The following is a 6,175-nucleotide window of genomic DNA, read 5'->3' on the forward strand; positions in this document are numbered from 1 at the left end:
AGCTTCTCTGAAGAAGAAAGAAGGATGGCCAATAGACACATGAAGAAATATTCAACGTCCCTAGCCATAAAAGAAATGCAAATCAAAACAACATTGAGATATCACCTCACTCCAGTTAGAACAGCAAAAATCAAGAACTCTAACAACAACAGATGCTGGAGGGGATGTGGACAGAAAGGAACCTTACTTCATTTTTGGTGGGAATGTAAACTTGTTCAACCACTTTGGAAAGCAGTATGGAGGTTCCTCAAAAGACGCCACATAGAGCTCCCCAATGACCCAGCAATCCCACTTTTGGGCATTTACCCAAATGATCACAAACAAGGCCACACTAAAGCTACCAGCACAACTATGTTTATTGCAGCATTATTTACCATAGCTAACATATGAAACCAACCCAGATGCCCCTCAGTAGATGAATGGATGAAGAAGATGTGGTATATATACACAATGGAATTCTATGCCTCCATCAGAAAGAATGACATTTCCCCATTTGTTAGGAAATGGAAAGGCTTGGAAAAAATTATATTAAGTGAAGTAAGCCAGGCCCAAAGAAACATAGGTCCCATGGTTTCCCTTATTTGCAATATCTAGTATAGGTATGAGCCAAGCGGAAAAAGTCAGAGAATGTTATGTTAGGAAAACGAACCCTCAAATATGTATTTTAATGTTTTTGTTTCTTTTAGCATGTGTTTCTAACGCATTTATAATATTATTTCTTTGTTGCTTTGTATGTCCCTCCCCCACAGTGTAACCCCGCTTTCACTATATTTGATGTCAGTATAACATGTGGAGGAGACGGGGACAAACAAGTCGTTTAAGGATTCAGGTGGACCTGTTGCAACAATGAGAAGTACAAAATGTCATGTCAAAACCAGCTTTACAATGTCGGTGGGGGGTGGGAGGGGGGGTATGATTGGGTGGGGGGGAGGGGGGAGGCTGGGAAGGGAATTGAAGGGTAAACAAAGGAGGAGGCTGCAATGCTTGGTAAGAAATGTATGCATTATCCTGCCCATGTAATTGTAACCCCTCTGTACAGTATGTTCTCAAATAAAATAAAATTAAATTAAAAAAAAAAAAAAAAAGAAACTGACTATATCATTTTAAGTGCCAAGCACCAATGTATAAGGATTGCAATTTCTACATAATGGTTGTGCAGGGCTATCTTATTGTTTCTATTTCCACTAATCTCTATATGTATGCATTGTCTAGGTATGTTATGATCTTTCCATGTGTTCCTTGATTATTGTTATATTACTATAGAGATATGTATTTGGATTTTTGAATAACTTTTTCAGGATGGTTAATGTATTTCATTGGCATTAATATGCTCTTAATATATTTCTGATTCAAGTCTATTTAAATAAATATATATGTGTACACACTACATGTACATATGCGTATATTCATATTTATATGTGTATATATTCAAACACCTATATATGTATACATATATGAGAATATACAGATGTGTACATACATGTATATAAATATATACATATAGTGTTATTTTCATTTGTCTGTAAGTTATCGTTTTACTTTATTTGTCAAACATGCCCTTTATTGATTTTACTTTATTTTATTTTATGTTTAAGATATTGTAAAGAGGAGCCAGGCGCTGGTGGCTCACACCTGTAATCTTTGGCATTCAGGAGGCTGAGATCTCAGGATCATGGTTCAAAGCCAGCCTGTGCAGGAAAAGTCCATGAGACTCTTATCTCCAATAAACCACCAGAAAGCCGGAGGTGGTACTATGGCTCAAGTGGTAGAGCTCTAGACTTGAATTCAAGAGCTGAGAGACAGGGCCCAGGCCCAGGGTTCAAGGCCCAGAACCACCACCAAAACTAGCAACAAGAAAAAGAATACTGACTCAAAAAACAATAGTATTAAGCAGACTTAAACGTAGTATCAAGTCTAACATTTTAGAGTTATCTTAGATACCAGCAACCTTCGAGTCCAATGAGCCATGAGCCCTCAGAATGTTGACTGAATTTCTTAGTTTATTTACACAATCATTATAAGTATGCATTTTCTTATCTATCTTTCTTTCATTTCACCACAGAATGTGTATTTATCCTTTATGTCATTCTTGAATACCAAAGCCTTTGGAAGATAGTTATTAATTGGTGTATGAAGATAGTTATTAATTGGTGTATATTAATTATATTAAGTAATCTTGTTGAAATATCTTACACTCTCACATATTGATGAAGGGCCTGATTAACCCATTTCTGGCATTCTCCACTCCCATTGCCCTTTATATTTCAACTGTTTTCTGTGAATTCCTTTGTGCTACCTTCACACATTGTCAAAATGTATTAAAGTGCTATTTACTCACCATAATTGAAAATTATACAATGCTGAATATAAAAGCAAAAATCTAAATAAATGGAGACATAATTTTTGTCTATTGGAGGATACAATTGAGAAAAGATATAAATTGTCTCTTCCTCTTTTTTTGGTCATTCATAGGGCTTGAAATCTGATCTTGGTGCTGTCCTTCTGCTCTTCATTTCAAAGTGAATGCTCTACTCATTGAGCAACTGTGCCACTTCTGGTTTTCTGGTGGTTAATTGGACATAAGAGTCTTACGGACATTCCCACTCCTGCTAGATTTCAACCATAATCCTCAGATCTCAGCCTCCTATGCAGTATGATTACAAGCATGATCTAACAGCGCTCAGCTTCACAGTTTTATTTATGTTTATGACAATTTCTAAAAACACCTGACTAGCACTCTTTGAGTCATTGACAAAGTAAAATAAACTGGAATATAATTCTCTGTTCAATATTAGTGTAATATTGTTATATTTGTAGAGGAAAGATTATACAGCTCAATGGGTCTGTAGGGCACCAGATTAGATACACATAAATACTATAAAGGAATATTTAATAAGGTGTAAAACCAAACATTTGTGGAATGACGTTCTGTTTAATAGATAAGTTAGGCAGTATTTGGGAAAATTAAAAAGTGAACATTGACTTAAACATAACAATTTATTCAAATGTTAACTTCAAGCAGGATTAAAACATGGCATATAAAACAAAAAAAGAAATGTATAGCAAAGAAAGATGTTTTGAAAATTTTGAGATGAAGCAGTCTTAAATTTGGCATTAAAACTATAGGTAAATTGTTAAAAAATTTCAACAAATCTCAGGGACCCTGAGTTCAAGCCCCAGGACCAAACAAGTTTGAATCAACTTGATATAATGTAACTGTTATAAATTTTAACAATTAAATCAATGAATATTACACATTCCCACAGAAATATAATTGGAAACAAAAGGCATAATTGTTTTCTTAAAACAAGTAATGGAACCATGAATTTCTTTCACTTCACAATTCATGTTTTATGTAACTTCAATTAGCAGACTTCCAGAACTAAAACTAAATATATTAATTGTATATCACAAGAAACAAAGTGATTATATTTAAGAATAGATATTCCATCCTAGCGAGAAGATAGGTTTCTGAGCATTCTCACTATAAAGAAATGTTACATGCGGAAATTAATGGATATGATGTAGCTTTATCAATACAAAACATATAAATGAATATTTCATAGCTATGTAAAAAATAATTGTGTAGCTAGGAGCCAGTGGCTCATGCTTATAACCCTAGCTACTAAGAAGACTGAGAGCTGAGACTCATAGTTCAAAGCCAGCCTAGGCAGGAAAGTCCGTGAGACTCTTATTTCCAATGAGCCACCAGAAAACTGGCAGTGGCTCAAGTGGTAGAGCACTAATCTTGAGCTGAAGAGCTGAGGGACAATGTCTAGGCCCAGATTTCAAGACCCACGACTAACAAAAATTAAAAATAAACAGTTACAAATAAACAAATATTTTGACATAAATGTTAAAAAATATATTCTAACAATTTTAAAATCTTTACTAGGTATACTAGTTTGTATAAATATAGAGAATTGCTTTCTGGATTAGTTGACATTGAATCAATTTTGTAAATCACACATTTGTCACTCAATTCATATTTGTATATTTCTATACTTATATACTTTAAGTATAATTAAGTGATATGTGAAAGGCAATCCTGTTTTAGGCATCTCCCTTGGCTTTCTATAATTAAGCCTCCTACCCTAAAATCAATATGGCCTCCAAAATAGTCAGACGATTCATCTCATTGAAGCAGAAAAGTATAAGCCATAATCATTGTTGGAACAAGTAACATTTCACATGAATTTCACTTAGTTTAAGAACCAAAACATTCAAGTCATCTTAACAATGCCAGTAGTAGCAAAATGTCTTCTGAGCTTTTCAGTCTTTTTTTTTTCAAGGCAGGTAAAGAAGTTTATTTACTGAACTGCTGCCCCCGCCATGCGTGGTGGAGAGGCATGTTGAATCTAGGCCAGGGACAGGAAGAGGTTTGCCAGGTGGAAAGATATGGTCACACTGGAACTGGGTGTGACCTCAGGATCTGGGACACTGGACCAGAGGTGGCCCAGGATGTGCCCTAGTAGGAGGGGAAGGTGATTGCTTCCAGGTCTGCCAGTTACCTAGGTAACAGATACTAGGCGGAAACTTAGCCAAGAGGGAGGTGTTAGGTTTTTAAAAAGAGGTATCCAAGTAAGAACAGCACCAGCACGCACGTGGTATTCAGTAAGGGGAAGGTTTATTCAGTAGACCTGCTGGGAGCAGGCAAGGTTGGCACTCCACGTGGGTGGGAAAGGCCTGGAAATGAGAGAGAGCTGGGAAAGAGAGGAAAGAGAGAGGAAAGACAGCAGAGAAAGGGGAGAGGGGAGAGATAGAGAAGAGAGAGAGGGAGAGAGCAGAGAGAGCAGGGAGAGCTAGAAAAGAACAGAGAGGGAGATAGGTAGCAGAGAGAGGGAGATAGGTAGCAGAGAGAGCTAGAATAGAGCAGTGAAAGAGCAGAGAGCTAGAAACGAACGGAGAGAGAGAGAGCTTTTCAGTCTTTAAAGAGATGAAAATATTTAACATCCACATAACATCCTACATCTTAGGAAGATATTTTTGGGTAACCCTCTGTTCATGATTAGAAGACAGGAACAAAGGCAATAATGAAAATAGCCAAGGAAAGTACTTGAAAACTATTTAAAAAAGCAATCACAGACACTCCTGTTTTCTTCAATTTCAATGAAAATGTACGTGAAAGTATCACGTTTGTTCCATTTAAAGAGCAATAATTAAACTCTAATTAGCAGTGAAGAAGGGAACAGAAAACTTTGTTTGAAGACAGCTTGACTTTGAAAAATTCAACCCAAGCATAATGGATTTACCTTGTTTTTCTATGCCGTTGCCAAAATAATAGAGAGCAACACCGAAAGCCAGGAAAACACCTAAGTCAAAGCAATAAACATTTGTCTATAATATAATTTTGAGGGTCTGACTCTTTCAAAGTCAGGCTTGCAAAGAGGAAAGTGTGTTTGCTTTGGTGTGAACAACAAAAAAATATATAAATCTCTATTAATATTTATCATATTTTGATTAGGACTTCTCGTGTTGGAGAAGAGTAAAGTTATGAAAACGTTCAACATTATTGGACTATTCCCCAATATCATTATTATTTATCAGCTATAGCTATAGAAGTAGCCTTAATTACTCTTAATATCATTCTTCTTTACATTCAGAAGCATTGTTTGTTTCTGGGTTATAAGCTGTAAACACTTGAGTATTAATAAAGGGTCATTTCTTAAGAGTGGAAAGATGCTGTGCAAACAAACCTAAAATATCAAAGACTTAGAATAGTGGAAACTATTTTTTAGCTATATCACAATGTGTAGATGTAGATTTTGTTTCCCATTGTTCCAGGGAACCATTTTTGTTATCTTCTTTTGGACCATCTAGTGATCCTATAACATCTTATACCATCCTGGGATGGCTGTACATTTACTGGATTCTCTAATTGCTGCTGGAAAGTTAGGAAGGAGAGAAAAGTGAGTTTTTTATGTTTTACTTATTTTTTATTACTTTAGACACTGTAACTCAAAATGACATAAATTATCTTTATAATATTAGGAGACAGATTTCATTTCCATATTCTTACCCTAGCCTTCTACATAATTTTGGTATTTAGTGATCCCCAAATGTGAAAATAAAGATAGGAAACCTCTTATTAAAATATTATTTAGAATTTCAAGTCTTCTTTATGTAAGGCCTGTAAGTAGTATGCACATCATACATGTGTACAAAGCCAGTGGCA

Source organism: Dipodomys spectabilis, unplaced genomic scaffold (assembly GCF_019054845.1).
Source record: "Dipodomys spectabilis isolate Male_0828 unplaced genomic scaffold, ASM1905484v1 ptg000155l, whole genome shotgun sequence".
NCBI classification, from domain to species: Eukaryota; Metazoa; Chordata; class Mammalia; order Rodentia; family Heteromyidae; genus Dipodomys; species Dipodomys spectabilis.